This window comes from Chlorocebus sabaeus, chromosome 16 (assembly GCF_047675955.1).
Source record: "Chlorocebus sabaeus isolate Y175 chromosome 16, mChlSab1.0.hap1, whole genome shotgun sequence".
In the NCBI taxonomy this organism is placed as follows: Eukaryota; Metazoa; Chordata; class Mammalia; order Primates; family Cercopithecidae; genus Chlorocebus; species Chlorocebus sabaeus.
Genome location: NC_132919.1, coordinates 49,216,303 through 49,234,320, shown reverse-complemented (window position 1 = coordinate 49,234,320; position 18,018 = coordinate 49,216,303). Strand labels below are relative to the sequence as shown.

Below are 18,018 nucleotides of genomic sequence, written 5' to 3'. Positions count from 1 at the left end.
CCACGGGGAGGTGGATGCTGGGGTGGGAACTCGCCAGGGCTCCTCTACTGTCTTTGAACTGGTTCTCTCCCAGGGTTCAGACAACATCCTTGACCTTCCCCTGATCTGTTAGGGACTGCAAGAGGATTAAGGACTGTGGGCAGGTCAGATATTGCGAAGGAGAGAGTTCCTGGTGGATTTAATTCTGTGAAAAACGTGGCAGCAGCCTTGCAGTCAGACCCTGGGTCCTGTTCTTCTCCGCTGTGAAGCTGGAGCCTCCATAGGAGGGAAAGAAGTTGGAGGAGGGTGAGGAAGGAAGAGGGGCCATGTTGTGAAGCATAAAAGTAAACAATAAGGCCGTCACCACTGGGGTGCTGTCAGCGCTCGGGCCACACCCCCTCAGCAAGTGACAAGGATAAACATTTGCACAGTGCTTAACAGGTTTAAAAAATATATAAGCTTTTCACTCTGATAAAAGATAAACTTCAGTCGAATTAAATTTAAAGCAGTTGAATTGAGCAATGAACAATTTGTGAATCAGGCAGCCTCCCGAGCCAGAGTGGCCTCAGAGACTCCAGGGCAGCCACGTGGTGGAAGATTTATGGACAGAAAGAGGAAATCGACTACAGAAAGCAAAAGTGAGGTACAGAAACAGCTGGGTTGGTTACAGGTTGGTGTTTGCCTTATTTGAACATAGTTCAAATGGTCAGTCCCCTTTGAATTGGCCAAAATTTCAGTGACTGGCACCAGTGCAGGCTACAGTCTGTTGATGCCTCTGCTTGTCATATCAATAGTTCACCACGTACAGAAAAACCTTTAGGCCGAATTTAAAATATGTCAGGAGGCAGCTTTAGGCTAAACTTGATTTAACAACATGCCTTTAGCTTTCTGAACTCAATATTATTTCAACAGCTCTTCCCCAAGCTTCCAGATGGGACCTGAGTTTCGGGGATGTGGTTCACCCAAGGATGGACACCAGAGGGTGGCTGAGCCTGGCAGGTACCCCGATCTGCACCCCAGAGTGCGTGGCACCAGGGAGAGGATGCAGCCCTCAATGTTTCTGCACTCTGAGCTGATTGTTTTCCCATTTGACCCTAGAAGTTGGATATAAACATTGTCTTGTGTTTAATTTCCTTTGTTTGGGGAGGTCATGAAAAGGCCCCAACAGGATTCTATTAAAGCTTTTTCTCCCAAGTGAGTATCTAAGGCCAAGTTATAAAGCGTTGCAGGGGGAAAGCGAACATTTGCCTTGAAACCTCTTCCCTCGCCTCATAGAAAACCAGAAGGGAAAGAGCACTGAGCAGAGAAGAAGCATTGTTTCCTTCCTTTGTCCATGTCCTCTGGGCCCCCAGTCCACGTGACTGTGGGGCCTGGGCGCCTGCCTCATTCTCCCTCCACTGAAAAGGGAGCTTCCAGTGCGTCAAGCGGGGCAGCACTCAAGGGTTCTGTTGTTTTCTTTCCACAGGCTTGGGGTTCACAAACTCAAAAGGGATTTGTCCCTGAGCATTTGTCTCCCTTGGTTTTTTAAGCCATTTCAGTTTCAAGGAAATTGAATCCATGTGTGTTTGGATTAATTGCTTAACTCCTAAAAACGTTGTTTTGTAATAGCAATTTGACGTCCAAAAACCTTGTTAAGTTACTTTCCATCCTTTTCCTGTGATCCCAGTCGGGAGAAATGAGAGATCCCTCTTGCACCAGCCCAATGCTTACAGCTGGAAAGGGCTAACGAGGAATTAGCATGATGTTCAATTTGCCCACAAATAAGACGGGCTTGCAAACCTCACTCTGAAATCCAGGAAGCCTCTTGGGTCCTGCTGGGTTTCTGGGCTTTAGAGAATGTGGACACCTTCTGTGGTCTCGTTTTCAATTTGAGATTTCCTTTTCCCCGGGTCTCGATTCCAGAGCTTGAGTGTTCCTCTGGTGGTTCAAATCGCAGTGGAGGAGATGTCAGCCCCCTGAAAGGATGCACGTCTCGACAGTCAGGGATCTTGAGGTCCATGAGGTGCTGCTGAGGGAAGGAAGGTTCGTGTGCTCTGCTCTAGAAATTGTTCTGATGTTCAGGCATGGTGACTGATGGGATGGTTCCATATCATGGGTCAAAGAGGAAGAGTGCACCTTCTTCAATGGCCAGGTCCATTGGGAGGCTCGGGGGTTAATGCCGTCCGGAAGAGAGGAGTGCTCTTAGGCTGGGTATTCACCCCTAGACCTCAGTTTTCCCAACTGTTAAACAGGAATAACCCCTGACCTCAGAATTGTTCCAAGAGCAGTTTCCTGGTGCCCCCAGACTTCATGTGAGTGGGCGTCTGCATTGACCCCAGTGGATGCTGAGGGTTTGCTCAAGTGGACACTTTCCTCCTGGGCCCTTCCATTACCTTCCTTCTGCCTGATCTCATTCATCTGCACCCCACCTGGCCTCTGACACCTCCGCTGATGACTTCAGTCGGCAGGTGGCCTTCTGCTTCCCTAGCGACCATCACAGACCACACAGATTAGCAAGCATGGCAGTGTTTCCAGAAGGAGGGCGGCCACCCATTCTCCATATTCCTACCGCCTGCAGCACTCGGCAGAGGGCCAGGCACAGCAGCACCTGTTCACTAAGTTCCCCCTTGATTGCTAAACCGCTCGGAGGTGTAGAAGGGTGTGGCTGTGGGTGTGGTGGTGATGTTGGTGTTCCCACAGGTTCTGCATTCAGACCCTCAGAACGCAAATGAACCCGCCTAACCACTTGGCAGAAGTTGGCTGGTTCCAAGGTCCATCATTATCTCATCTTCCTCTCAGCAACTTGACCAGGACTGTAGGACAGATCTCTACATATGTGTGAGGCTCACATATGTGACTTCATTGGCTGACAGGCACGAAGCAAGGTGTCTATACCCCAAAAAGCAGGGTGTCTCTACCCAACTTCTGTGCTCCTTTATGGCATAAATGGTATGATCAAACGGTTATCCACCATAGTATCTGCAATGCAGCTCTGACACTAACCACCTGGAGTTGGTGCAGATGACGGGTTGGGGGCTCCGTCCCCCACAGGAAGACCCTCACTTTAGATATCTGCTGCAAGTTCTGGCCCCCCCTGGATACACGCACCTCTGACCAACTGGCTGCAAATTCCCTGACCTCCTGGCATTCAGTAATTCACAGTGATGAACAACACAACTCAGGAAAGTGCCGTACTTAGGATTGCGGTGTCATTACCAAGGATACAATCAGAACCAGCTACTGGGAGAGGCGTGGAGGGGGAGGTCTGGGAAAGTCCCAGATTCAGAACTTCCATGTCCCCAGACCGTGCAAAGCCTCCCAAGTGACTGATGTGTGATTACAAACCAGGGACAGTCATCCAAGCTTCCAATGCTCAGAGGTTTTACTGGGGTTTCATGATGTCGGCGTGACTGATAGGACTTGATCTCCAGTCCCTTTCCCCTCCAGGAGGTGATGGAGCAGGGCCTCAGCCTGCTGTTCACATGGTCAGTCTTTCTGGCACGGGCTGTCCTGACCCTGAGTCCCCTCGTTAGCAAAGACTTTGAGGGCTCGCTGTGAATAATGAAGACTTGCCAAGGATTTGGAGACGACTTCCCAGGAACAAAGGCCGGTCCAATTCTGTATTATACAACAATTTGCTGGTGCTATCCAACGACATGCTCTCACCAGCCCTTGCCATGGGATGCCAACTCCATGACTCTTACAGAGGATTCTCCCTGACCCAGCTGATGGAAGCTGCGTCCCAAGTGCTTTGCAGAGATGACAGCAGAAACCGTCCAGAAAGGCCCCTTCAATGGCCAAGTGAGTGCTTTGTTCTGAAGGAAGTTAGAGCCCAAGTTCATACGACTATCATGAAATCTTCGAAACATTTCATTTTTTAAGTCATGAGATTCCCCTGAGCCCTCCCTGTCCAAGTTGTGTGATGCTCTCTTTCAGAAGGAAAGGAGCCAGGACAGAAAGCTTGAACCTCGTTCCCCTTAGATGAACCGGTCTTATTTCGAGGGGGACTCCTCTCCATGGTGGAATTTTCAGCTCAGCTCGGTATCCCTCATGCACCAGGCAATGCAGGTTCAGTAGGGAAGCAGGCTTGAGTCCCATCATGGAAGGCTTGCAGCCTTGGGTGCAAAGGGGTGAGGCTGGATCTCAGATACGGAGCAAGGATTTCAGTTTGGGCTGGGAAGAGGTATGCCCGGAGGGCCCTGGGAACATAGAGCAGGTGCCCCTGGCTCAGACCAGGAGGGTTAGGGTCATCTTGGTGTCTTTAAGGGATCAGTGGGGGTGACTAGATGATTGTGGGTAAGGGGACAGCATGAATGAGGCAGAGAGGAGCCAAACAGTAATCCTAGGCTGTTTGAAAATGTGGAAGTTTTGAGTGGGGCTTAAGAGAGTGTATCAGAAGATAGCTGGCCAGGTGCGGTGAGTCACGCCTGTAATCCCAGCACTTTGGGAGGCCGACATGGGAGAATCACTTGAGTTCAGGAGTTCGAGACCAGCCTGGCCAAAATGGTGAAACCCCGTCTCTTCTAAAAATACAGCAAAATTAGCTGAGTGTGGTAGCACACGCCTATAATCCCAGCTACTAGGGAGGCTGAGGCACAACAATCGCTTGGACCTGTGAGGCCGAGGCTGCAGTGAGCTGAGATCGCACCATTGCACTCCAGCCTGGGCAACAGAGCAAGATTCTGTCTCAAAAATAAATAAATAAGTAAAACAAATAAAGAAAGAAAGAAGATAGCCAAGGAGCTCAGATTGTCCTGTATAAAGAAGAAGAGCCATCAACCAATGAACGGAGAAATAAATTGTGGTATACACACACAAGGGAATAACAGCCCTAAAAAAGGAATGAAGTACTGAAGGAAGGACACAACATAGATGAGCCTTGAGAACATTAGCTAAGTGAAAGAAGCCAGACACAAAAGACCATATAGTGTATAATTCTATTTGCATGAAATGTCCAGAATAGGCAAACACATGAAGACGAAAAGCACGTGGTCGCCTGGGGTTAGGGGAGGGGAAGGAAGAGGAGGGACTGCGTGATGGATACAGGAGTTGCTTTTGGGATGATGAAAATGTTTTGACCCTAGATAGAGGGGGTGGCTGCAAACATTGTGAATGTACCTAATGCCCCTGAAGTGTTTATTTTTACATGGTTAATTTATGTTATATGAATTTCGTCTCACTTTAAAATTGTGAAAGATGAGACTGAACATTGGAACGAATGAAGAATGGAGAATGGCCACAGTGGACTTTTAGAAAGTCGCTCAAAGGACAGTGTGGGTGACAAAAGTCATCCAGGCGGGGTGGCAGAAGGGAGTGTTCAAAGGCCATTTCTTTTTTTTTTTGAGACGGAGTCTTGCTCTGTCACCCAGGCTGGAGTGCAGTGGCATGATCTCGGCTCACTGCAACCTCCGCCTCCTGGGTTCAAGTGATTCTCCTGCCTCAGCCTCCCAAGTAGCTGGGACTACAGGCATGTGCCACCACACCCAGCTAATTTCTGTATTTTTAGTAGAGATGGAGTTTCACCATGTTAGCCAGAATGGTCTCAATCTCTTGACCTTGTGATCCACCCGCCTCGGCCTCCCAAAGTGCTGGGATTAGAGGCGTGAGCCACTGCGCCTGGCCCAAAGGCCATTTCAAAAGTCTCCATGAAAGACAATGAGATCTTAAACCTGGAGAGGATTTTCATGGAAGGATGGTGTTAATGATTTTTAGGGGTTTCAGCAGGCATATGGGTTGACTACAAAGAACACATTTTTTTTTTTTTTTTTTCAGAATGGCATGTTAATAGAAAGTGGTCCTAGGGCAGTGCTTTGCCTGGTAGACTGTGCCTTTGGGCTCTGTGTCCAGCCCTTCCCGAAGCCCAGGATTCACGCCCCAGAGGTAATCGGCCAATGTGGAACTGGAGACCTTCACCCCCTTCTGAGAGAAAGCTGCCTAGGGTTAAGTAGGATGAACTTGAGGACAATTCTGGGAACAGTAGGCTTGTTAGCCTCTAAAATAAACCTAACTTCTGAGTCTCTCTCAACTCTGCCTCCGGAATCAGAGCTGGAATCATTTACATACTCCAGGCAAGCAGAAGTGCCGGAATCACGACCCCCTCCTTAGCCCCACTCTGAAACGTCGTCTGTTTGCATAGCCCGAATCCTTTGTACAGCTCTACCCTGTCTGAACCCTCATGACTTTTCTGAAGAGGACTTTGTGCTTCTTCTGTGTGCCAGGAATTTTAAAAGGGCATTTAGCCCAAAGCAAGAAAGTTCTGGCCTTATCTTTATAAAATTATTTTTTAAAGGGAGGGCAGTATTTAATGATGCACAGAGGGACTATCCATGCCCACAGCTGGTCCCTCATCACTCAGCATATGCCAGGGTAATTGCTCTTTCCTGGTGGTGGAGGTGACCCCAGGGGACCCTAACTAATTTGAATATCAAGTCTGATAAGAATGTAATTAGGAAAGGACTGCAGAAAATCTGGTGATGCATTTCTGAAGTCAGTCAAACCATGATTTGCCCAATTTCTTCTGTGTATTCAACGCTCTTTTGGGTTCTTGCATAGGAATAAACACCTCGAAGGCATAGAGTCACAGACTCTTGGATGGAAACTTGCCATGTTTCATCCAGTTCAAGCCCCACGCCCGTGAGGCTGACATCTGCCCTCACACACACCTGTGCAGAGATGGTCCCCTGAGCCGTCCTGGCCCATTGGTGACTTCCATCCTCCTGGTTACAGTGATTTCTACCAAGGTGGTCAAATTGTCAGAGGTGTGTGAAATAGAGCAGCTCCATCTTGACTAAGAGCTGAGTAAAATGAGACTGAGACCTACGGGGCTGCATTCCCAGATGGTGAGGCATTCTTAGTCACAGGATGAGACAGGAGGTCGGCACAGGATACAGGTCGTAAAGACCTTGCTGATAAAACAGGTTGCAGTAAAGAAGCTGGTCCAAACCCACCAAAACCAAGATGGCCACGAGAGTGACCTGTGGTCGTCCTCACTGCTACACTCCCATCAGCGTCATGACGGTTTACAGATGCCATGGCAATGCAGAAAGTTACCCTATATGGTCTAAAAGGGGGAGGTGTGAATAATCCACCCCTTGTTTAGCATATACTCAAGAAATAACCATAAAAATGGGCAACCAGCAGCCCTCGGTGCTGCTCTGTCTATGCAGCAGTCATTCTTTCATTCCTCTGCTTTCTTAATAAACTTGCTTTCACTTTACTGTGTGGACTCGCCCTGAATTCTTTCTTGCGCAAGATCTGAGAACCCTCTCTTGGGGTCTGAATAGGGCCCTCTTTCCGATAACAAAATCAGTCTCCCGCGAGTCAGTCCTGGGGCCTCAGCTGGTGCACAGGCAAAGGCTTGTTCTCTTTCTTGGGTGTGCAGGGTCAGTAGAATGGAAGGCTGGAGCTGCTCTTTCTGCTGCTACTTGGGTAGAATCTGCCGGGAAATGAAGCCAGCACAGCAGAGCAGAGTTGAGACATGGACAGAGGTTCTTAGAGACACAGTCTGCTCATTTGAGTCCAGCCATGTGGAACATTCTGGAATTTTTAGTTATATGAACCACAGCTTGCTCCCACCACCTTTTAAAAAACTGCAGCCAATTAAGCTGGTCTCTGGCTCTTTGTCTTCAAGTTCCTCCTCTGTTATCTGTGTGTGGTGACTGTCAGCTTCCCCTAAAACCTGGGGGGTTAGATGGCGTCCCATGGAGGCCCAGCCCATCATCAGCTCCTCTGTCTGGTGACAAGGACGCTCTGCCCAGTGGCCTCATCCAATGTCCTAATTCTCTTTAGGGAACAGCACCAAGCATGTTGACCCCTTTTGGGTAAAACCTCTTTGTTAGCTGAGCTCTACAAATTCTTGCCTCAAACTCTTCATTTGCATGTGGGGGGACCCCACCTCCCTCCTGCGCTTCCTGGGGATGAGGAGAGCAGGTAGGGGAGTAGCTACAGTTTCCCTCTCAGTCCTACCTTTGCTGAAGGAGCCCTCACCTCAGCATCCCCAGCACTGGCTGCCTATGGCCCCCATCACCCTGGAACACAGGTCTGTTTCCCCAACATATTCACAGAAGCATTTGTGTGCAAGTAACTGTGCAGTGTTTGGCCTGGTGATGGAGAAGAGCTCACATCACAGTCCCACTCACCCAGTAGCCCCAGTCATACATTACAGAGCCGTTCCACCTCCCACCAAAAGGACACCCTCCCACCCTCAGCACCTTTGCCCATTGGCTCAGGCACCTCCTTTCCTCCTAGCCCACTTCCCGCTTTGCACACACCCTGCCTGCTTCTCCCCCAGTTCAAGTCCCATTGGTGTTTTCTAGGGCCGTGTATCCCCAGCCCCCATGGCCTCCAGGCTCCACCCTCGTTCCCCCTCACCCCAGCTCTGACAACCATGAGCCCCTACTTCCGCAGCACAGCAGCTCTGCCGGGGTCCCCAAAGGCCCATTCTTCTTTGTTCCTCGGCAAGGGTAGGGGGCCAGAGGCCAGATTTAAGTCCCCTCAGCAGGAGTTATACCTCTCTCCCTGGGAGGCAGGGCCAGCCACAGTCACTTTGGGTTTTCAATAACCATTTGTTTTCTCCCTGCAGCATGGGAAATTCTTGCAGCCTGTGATAAGGTCCGGTCTCTGACTGTCCTCTGTCCAAGCTCAAGCTTAGCTGACGTTGTCTCTCCATCACTCCTCCTCTCTCCAGACCCTTCACCTTCCACCTGGAATGTCCTCCCCTGAATGCCTCTCCCGTGAATGCACCCTTGTTCGCTCCCATCTTTCTTAAACCAGGGTGTCTAGAATGGAAGGCTGAATTCCAGATGCGACCTGACCAGCAGCGCGAGGCTTTCCCAGGGGTTGGTTCCATGCAATCCAGGCTGTGCTGTCTTCTCCTGGCAGTGTCTCCATCGTCAGCTTCCATGACATTTGCTATCCCTATCCATCGTCAGTTAGCAGCTTCCCACACGGCACCCTGCTGTTGGACTAGGCTTCCCCAGCTTGTGAGGGCGCCCTAAGTGTGAAGGAGCTCCTGCAATGTCTGACCCACTGGTTTTGCCAGAGTGGGGCATCTGATTTTCTGATTTAGTTGATTTTCCGTATCGACTCCATCATCTTTCACTTGGAGCATCCCTCCCAGGTGTGTGCCATTTGCAAGTCTGACAAAAATGCCCCTGCTTCTCTCTAAGGCTCTATAGAGGTGCTGGCTGGCACCAAAACAAGGAGCCCTGGGGCCTCCTCTATGGCATCCTTCAGGGTGACTCATTGTCTGCAGCTGTCCATCTAGCTATAAGTTGAGCTGGTGGTGCTACCATTTAGTCCCTGTTTGAGCACCTGATTTACAGAGATGTATGCCAGTCAGTATATTCTCTGAGACATTCTTTGGATCCATAAATCTGATAACTCATGGAAAATGGAAATAAGGTCCTTTGTTGAGACAGCTAGGTGGGAAGGGGTTCCCAGAGAAACTCCAACAGGCCTGCACACTGGGAGGAATCCGCCCTGTGGTGGAGACACAGAAGTCCACACCGTGCGCAGCGGGGAGGAGCCTGGCCACTCCTCCTCTTGGGTGAACCTGAGAGTGAGATGGGAATCCTGTACTAGGTGGACTTCTCTGCTGAGTCCCTGTTTCCCCTTTTTTTCTTTTATCTCAATAAATACTATTATTCTCACCCTTCAAATTGTCTACAGGCCTAATCTTTCATGGCCGTGGGACAGGGAACCCGTCTTGAGCTGAACTTTATCTGAAAAAGTCCAACAATATTGTGATGTGTTTTGTTCTTAGAGAGTTTTGGTTTCGGTTTTACACATTCATTAACCAGTTCTAAAATAATCTTTTTCTAACGATTTACATCACATTTACTGGGCTATCATTTCTAGAATGTTCTTCCTTGCCCTTTTTCGAAATTAGGTCACTGGCTCAGGGCCTGTTTTCAGCACTTCTCTTGTCCTTCATCATTTCTTTTTTTTTTTTTTTTTCAAATGAAGGATTGCAATGTATTGTAACAGTTTCTCCCTTTGCTCCTTTTCTTTTTTTTTTTTTTTTTTTTTAATTTATTTATTATTATTAAACTTCAAGTTGTAGGGTACATGTGCACAACGTGCAGGTTTGCTACATATGTATACTTGTGCCATGTTGGTGTGCTGCACCCATCAACTCGTCATTTACATCAGGTATAACTCCCAATGCAATCCCTCCCCCCTCCCCCCTCCCCATGATAGGCCCCGGTGTGTGATGTTCCCCTTCCCGAGTCCAAGTGATCTCATTGTTCAGTTCCCGCCTATGAGTGAGAACATGCGGTGTTTGGTTTTCTGTTCTTGTGATAGTTTGCTGAGAATGATGGTTTCCAGCTGCATCCATGTCCCTACAAAGGACACAAACTCATCCTTTTTTATGGCTGCATAGTATTCCATGGTGTATATGTGCCACATTTTCTTAATCCAATCTGTCACTGATGGACATTTGGGTTGATTCCAAGTCTTTGCTATTGTGAATAGTGCTGCAATAAACATACGTGTGCATGTGTCTTTATAGCAGCATAATTTATAATCCTTTGGGTATATACCCAGTAATGGGATGGCTGGGTCATATGGTACATCTAGTTCTAGATCCTTGAGGAATCGCCATACTGTTTTCCATAATGGTTGAACTAGTTTACACTCCCACCAACAATGTAAAAGTGTTCCTATTTCTCCACATCCTCTCCAGCACCTGTTGTTTCCTGACTTTTGAATGATCGCCATTCTAACTGGTGTGAGATGGTATCTCATTGTGGTTTTGATTTGCATTTCTCTGATGGCCAGTGATGATGAGCATTTTTTCATGTGTCTGTTGGCTGTATGAATGTCTTCTTTTGAGAAATGTCTGTTCATATCCTTTGCCCACTTTTTGATGGGGTTGTTTGTTTTTTTCTTGTAAATTTGAGTTCTTTGTAGGTTCTGGATATTAGCCCTTTGTCAGATGAGTAGATTGCAAAAATTTTCTCCCATTCTGTAGGTTGCCTGTTCACTCTGATGGTAGTTTCTTTTGCTGTGCAGAAGCTCTTTAGTTTAATGAGATCCCATTTGTCAATTTTGGCTTTTGCTGCCGTTGCTTTTGGTGTTTTAGACATGAAGTCTTTGCCCATGCCTATGTCCTGAATGGTACTACCTAGGTTTTCCTCTAGGATTTTTATGGTATTAGGTCTAACATTTAAGTCTCTAATCCATCTTGAATTAATTTTCGTATAAGGAGTAAGGAAAGGATCCAGTTTCAGCTTTCTACTTATGGCTAGCCAATTTTCCCAGCACCATTTATTAAATAGGGAATCCTTTCCCCATTTCTTGTTTCTCTCAGGTTTGTCAAAGATCTGTCCTTCATCATTTCTTAGAATTGTTGGTTATAGCTCTGAGATGATGACTCCTGGAGGCTTAAATACCCTGAGATGCAATTCATCAGGGTCTGGGGAAGGAACTTGTTTATAGAAGCTGGGGTAGCTATTTTCTCTTTTCACTTATGTCTGGACTCATATCAGGCTGCAATTCCCTCTTTGCATTTAATTCAACAAACAGTTCCTGAGCTCCCACAATATGACGGGCATCGTGCTTTGTTTTAACCTTTTCAATTCAAAAACATTCTCTTTCCTGGAACAGGCAGAAATAGGATGAGAGTTGAGATTGTCTGCCTTTGTCCTCCTCTTGAGGGGGTGTATTAGTCCATTTTCCTGCTGCTGATAAAGACATACCTGAGACTGGGTAATTCATACAGGAAAAAGCATTCAATGGACTTACAGTTCCACGTGGCTGGGGAGGCCTCACAATCATGGAGGAAGGCAAGGAGGAGCAAGTCATGTCTTACATGGATGGCAGCAGACAAAGAGAAAGAGCTTGTGCAGGGAAACTACCCCTTATAGAACCATCAGATCTCGTGAAACTTACTCACTATCACGATAACAGCACAGAAAATACCTGCCTCCATGATTCAATTACTTCCCACTGGGTCCCTCCTACAACACGTGGGAATTCAAGATGAGATGTGGGTAGGGACACAGCCAAACTATATCGGGGGACTTGGTGTGTCCTTGTTCACCTTGCTGAGGGTTGCTGTAAAGGGTGTGTCTGAGTGTGTGTGCTGTGTACTTTGAAGGTTCTGGTTTGTTCCTGGTTCATACTCTTCTCTTCCCTCCAGCTCCATGGGCTCATCTTTATAAGATGGGAGCTCCTGGGGGTGCCTCATGCAGCCCCATCCACTTCTTAAGCTATCGCTCCAGCCCCTCTCCCAGTGGAGTCCTTGCAGTTGCAAGACCAGAATTCCATTTACAAAAACATTCCATGAGCCACTCATCCTGGGAACGCCTCAGACCAGGGGCTCCTGTCTCCCTCTGCAACCTGTTTTCTTTGGTAGGGAGGGTAGGATGGTTTATTCCTTTGCCATTTTGGAGTCAGGGGGTTGGAATCCTTTTCTTAAGGTTTCTGTCACTTCTTTATTACCAGCTAGCTCTTACTATGAGAGTCATGGAACAGTCCATAAATCCCATTTCTGAAAACCCCACTAAATTTGTGCGTATGTGTGTAAGAAAAGACATAGAAAAAATCTGGATGGAGTCACACAAAAGATGTTGGTAGAAGTGACCTTTGGTGAGGGGTGAGATGAGTATCTGGAAGATAAGGAGAGGGGCCATTCACTTTTACCATATGTAATATATGAAGTGTAATTTTAAGAAATTATATATTTATAGTTAAATAAAAGTTATAGGAGGACTTTTTTTTTGGGCTAATCTCCTGCACTAGGCCCCAACAGACCAGACTAAAAAGAAAAATGCAGTCACTCATAGTAAATTCCACATCACCAAACCAAAACTGAGTTGTTACCTGGCCTTCTAAAAAACAGAGAGAGATAACAGGCACATTTCCCAAACAGGCCAGTTTCACTCAGCTTGAGAATGAAGTTCCCACTGCTTTAATCCTTACCAAAAAAAGATAACCTGCAGTAACCTTGTGTTAACCAGTGAGTCACCTCTCCAGTGCCTCATCTCCCTGTTCCCACCTTACAAGGGATGTAACTTTAAAATGATCCATCTGCTTTTTGTTCTTTGTTTTTGCTTTCTTTCTTTCTCTTTCTTTCTCTCTTTCTTTTTTCCTTCCTTCCTTCCTTCTTTCCTTCCTTCCTTCCTTCCTTCCTTCCTTCCTTCCTTCCTTCCTTCCTTCCTTCCTTCCTTCCTTCCTTCCTTTTTTTTTTGAGAGGGAGTCTCACTCTTGTTGTCCAGGATGGAGTGCAATGGTGCGATCTCGGCTCACTGCAACCTCCGCTTCCCAGGTTCAAGCAATTCTCCTGCCTCAGCCTCCCTAGTAGCTGGGATTTACGGGTGCCCGCCACCACGCCTGGCTCGTTTCTGTATTTTTAGTAGAGACAGGCTTTCACCATGTTGGCCAGGCTGGTCTCAAACTCCTGACCTCAGGTGATCCACCCTCCTCGGCCTCCCGAAGTGCTGGGGTAATAGGCATGAGCCACCGCACCCAGCCTGTTTTTGTTTTCCTCAACCCTTCTCTGTCTATAAAGTCAACTTCCTCTGCTTAGTTCATTGGAACAATTATTCTATTTTTCATTTTTCTTTTTTTTTGAGACAGAGTCTTGCTCTGTTGGCCAGGCTGGAGCGTAGTGGTGCAATCACAGCTCACTGGAGCCTCGACCTCCTGGGCCAAAGTGATCCTCCATTCCATTCCATTCCCTGAGTAGCTGGGATTACAGGTGTGTGCCACCATGCCAAATTTTTTGTAGAGACAAGGTCTTGCTATGTTGCCCAGGCTGGTCTTGAACTCCTGGCCTCAAGCAATCCTCCAGCCTCGGCTTTCCAAAGTGCTGAGATTACAGGAGTGAGCTGCTTCATCCAGATGCTTATTCTATTTTATAGAATGAAGTGTTGCCCTGACTCTAAAATCACAAATAAAGCCAATTAAGATATTTAAACTAAATTGTATTTTTTTCTTTTGATAATATATAATATACATATCTGTGATCTGTGAGTATAAACTTTTTTTTTCATGACAATTATTTCAGTCTCTGCATGTCTTATCAGCCATACCCGATCACAACAAGCCCCAGGTACATTTTCAAACAGGTGCACTTGGGACTGGCTATTTTTCACTCAGCGTAAGCCTCTGGAGATTCATCCAGGTTGCTGTGTGTATGAACAGCATGTTCTGTTCTGTTTTTTTTTTTTTTTTCTCCTTTTTTTTTTTTTTTTTTTTCTGAGTGTATTCCATAGTATGTTTGTTTAACCATTCTCTCCTTGAAAGACATCTGGGTTATTTCCAGGTTTTTTTGCTATTATTCATAACACTGCAAAACCATTCATGTGCAGGTTTTGTGTATGTGGGAACATAAGACTTCATTTCTCTGGGACAAATGCCCAGCAGTGCCAGTGCTGGATTGTACGGTAGTCGCATGTTTGGTTTTTAAAAGAAACTGCCAAACTGTTTTCTGGAGCGTTTGCATTTCACATTCCCACTGAAAATGTATGAATGATCTGATTTCTCTGCATCCTGGCCAGCACTCGGTGTGATTACTTTGTTTTGGCCGTTCTTACAGGTGAGTAGCGCATCTCGCTGTGGTTTCACTTTACATTTCCTTAATGGCTAATGATGTGCCTTTTCATACCCTTATTTCTCTCCCGTATATCCTCTTCAGTGAAATGTCTCTTCACGTCTTTTGCCCATTTTCTAATTGGGCTGTTTGAATTTTTTCACAGTTACATTTGAGAGTTCTTTGTATATTCTAATTACTAGTCCTGTGTTTGACTTGTAGCCTGCAAATATTTTCTCCCCATCTGTAGCTTTTCTTTCCATCCTCTTAACAGGATCTTTCAATGAGCAGGAATTTTTAAGTTTTTTTTTTTTTTTTTGAAACAGGATCTCACTTTGTTACCCAGACTGGAGTGCAGTGGCACAATCTCGGCTCACTGCAACCCCTGCCTCCTGGATTCAAGTAATTCTCGTGCCTCAGCCTCCCGAGTAGCTAGGACTACAGACATGTGCCACCACGCTCAGCTAACTTTTGTATTTTTAGTAGTGACAGGGTTTTGCCATGTTGGCCAGGCTGGTCTTGAACTCCTGACGTCAAGTGATCCGCTCACCTTGGCCTCCCAAAGTGCTGGGATTACAGGCATGAGCCACTGTGCCTGGCCTAGTTTTTAATTTTGATGAAGTCCAAATTATCAAATTTTCCTTTTATGAGTCATGTTTTTGATGTCAAGTCTAAGAACTCTTTGCCTAGCCCTAGGTCCCTAAGGTTTTCTTGTATGTTTTTTCTAAAAATGTTATAATTTTATATTTTATATTTAAGTTTATGATCCATTTTGAGTTAATTCTTGTGAAAGGTGTGAGACCTAAGTAGAATTTTTCCCTCCCTTCCTTCCTTCCTTCCTTCCTTCCTTCCTTCCTTCCTTCCTTCCTTCCTTCCTTTCTTTCTTTCTTTCTTTCCTTCTTTCCTTCTTTCCTTCTTTCCTTCTTTCTCTTTCTTTTCCTTCCTTCCTTCCTTTCTTCTCTTTTTCTTTTCTTTCTTTCTCTCTTTCTTTCTTCCTTTCTTTCTCTCTCTTTCTTTCTTTTTCTCTCTCTTTCTTTCTTCCTTTCTCTCTCTCTCTTTCTTTCTTTCGCCCTTCCTTCCTTCCTTCCTTCCTTCCTTCCTTCCTTCCTTCCTTCCTTCCTTCCTTCCTTCCTTCCTTCCTTCCTTCCTTCCTTTCTTTCTTTCTTTCTTTCTTTCTTTCTTTCTTTCTTTCTTTCTTTCTTTCTTTCTTTCTTTCTTTCTTTCTTTCTTTCTTGCCTATGGATGTCCAATTGCCTTAGTTTGTTGTAAAGGTGATCTTCTTCTTCTTCTTTTTTTTTTTTTCAGACAGAGTCTCACTCTGTCACTCAGGCTGGAGTGCAGTGGTGGGATCTCGGCTCACTGCAACCTCCACCTCCCAGGTTCAAGTAGTTCTCCTGCCTCAGCCTCCTGAATAGCTGGGACTACAGGCATGTGCCTGTAGGGCACCATGCCCGGTAGATTTTTGTAGTTTTAGTAGTGACGGGGTTTCACCATGTTGGCCAGGCTGGTCTTGAACTCCTGACCTCAAGTGATCCATCTGCCTCGGCCTCCCAAAAAGCTGATCTTTGTTACATTGAATTGGTTTTTTGCCTTTGTATAAGATCAGTTGGGCATATTCATTTGAGTCTATTTCTGGGTTCTCTGTTGTGGTCCATTGATTAATGTATCTACTCCTCTGCCAAATACCAATCTTGATTAGTGCAGATATTAATATATACAAAGTCTTGAAATGGGGTAGAGTGATTCCCTCCCACTTTATTATTTTTCAAAATTGTTTTAACTCTTCTAGATCCTTTACCTTTCCATTTAAATTTTAGAATAATCTCATCTATATCTACAAACAACCTTGCTGGAATTTTGGTAGAAATTACATTAAACCTGTATATCAATTTTGGAAAAATTGACATCATTACTATGTTGAGCCTTTCAATACATGAACACAATATATCTCTCCATTTATTCAGATTTTCTTGGATTTCTTTCACGAGCCTCGTGTAGTTTTCAGCATACAAATCCTGTATGTGTTTTGTGTTTTGTTAGATTTACACTTCAGTAGTTCTCTTTCTCTCTTTTTTTCATGATTGTAAATGATATTGTAGTTTTAATTTTGGTGCTAGTATATATAAATAAATAATTTTTTGTATAATTATCTTGTATCTTGCAACTTTGCTGATGTTACTTATTTGTTCCAGGAGTTTTGTTTCATTTTGATTTCTTGGGATTTTCTAGGTAGACAAGCATGCCTTCTCTTAATAGGCGTAGTTGTATTTCTTCCTCTCAAATCTGGATGCTTTTAATTTCCTTCTCTTGTCTCGTTGTGCTGGTTAGAACCTGCAGTATAATGTTGAATGAAAGTGGTGAGAGTGGACATTCTTGCCTTACTCTCAGTCTTAGCAGGAAAGCATTTTGTCTTTATTTAGCTGCTGGGTTTTTTGATAAATGAGCTTTATCAACTTAATATCAATATTCCTTTTTTTTCTAAGTTTTTAAAAGTTATGAGGGGTATTGAATTTTGTCAAATGCTTTCACTGCATTGATTGATATGATTCTGTGGTTTTTCTTCTTTAGCCTGTTAATATGGTATAGGGCATTTATTTTTGGATCTTCAACCAGATTTGCATCCTTGTGATAGATCCCCCCTTGGTCATATTACATAATTCTTTTAATGTATGGCTGAATTCTATTTGTCAATATTTTGTTAAGGATTTCTGCATTTATATTCATGAGGCGTATTGTTCTGTAATTTTCTTTCTTTTTTGTATGATCACTGTATGGTTTTGACATCAGGTGAATACAAGCTTCATAAAGTGATTGAGAAGTGTTACTTCCTCTTCTATTATCATGAACAGACTGTAGAATTGGCTTAAATTCTTCAAGTTCTTGCTAAAACTCTCCAATGATACCATCTGTGCCTGGAGATTTCTTTACTAGGAGTTCCAAAATTATCAGTTGAATTTCTTAAACAGTTATAGGGGTTATTTATTTATTTATTTATTTATTTATTTTTTGAGACGGAGTCTCCATCTGTTGCCCAGGCTGGAGTGCAGTGGCCAGATCTCAGCTCACTGCAAGCTCCGCCTCCTGTGTTCACGCCATTCTCCTGCCTCAGCCTCCCTATAGGGGTTATTTAAATGATCTGTTTTATATTGGGTGAGTTGTGGTAGTTTGTGGATTTGTCTGTTTGTTGAGGAAGTGGTCCATTTCATCTAGTTTGCCAAATTTATGTGCGTAGAGTTGTTAGCATTCCCTTATCTACTTATCTATTGAATTATTAATTTCACCATGTTTATTATGCACTTAAATTTTTCTCTTTTTTAAATTGTGTGGTAAAACATATATAATATAAAATTTACCATTCTATTTTCTGTCTCTATGGATTTGATACTGTAGGTGTCTCACTTTAGTGGGATCATACAATCTTTGTCCTTTTGTGTTGGTTTATTTAACTTAACATAATGTTTTCAAGGTTCATCCATGCTGTAGCAGGTGTCAGAATTCTCTTGCTTTTTAATGCTAAATAA

At 45.0% G+C, this 18,018-nt stretch overlaps 1 long non-coding RNA gene across 1 annotated transcript; it reads left to right on the top strand.

Annotated features, from left to right (window-relative positions):
* The first annotated feature begins 2 nt into the window (after positions 1-2).
* On the top strand, positions 3-7,174 carry LOC140708664 (uncharacterized). Its single transcript, XR_012088832.1, has 2 exons — positions 3-2,001; positions 2,659-7,174. It is a non-coding gene; the product is annotated as an uncharacterized lncRNA (long non-coding RNA).
* Positions 7,175-18,018: the final 10,844 nt, after the last annotated feature.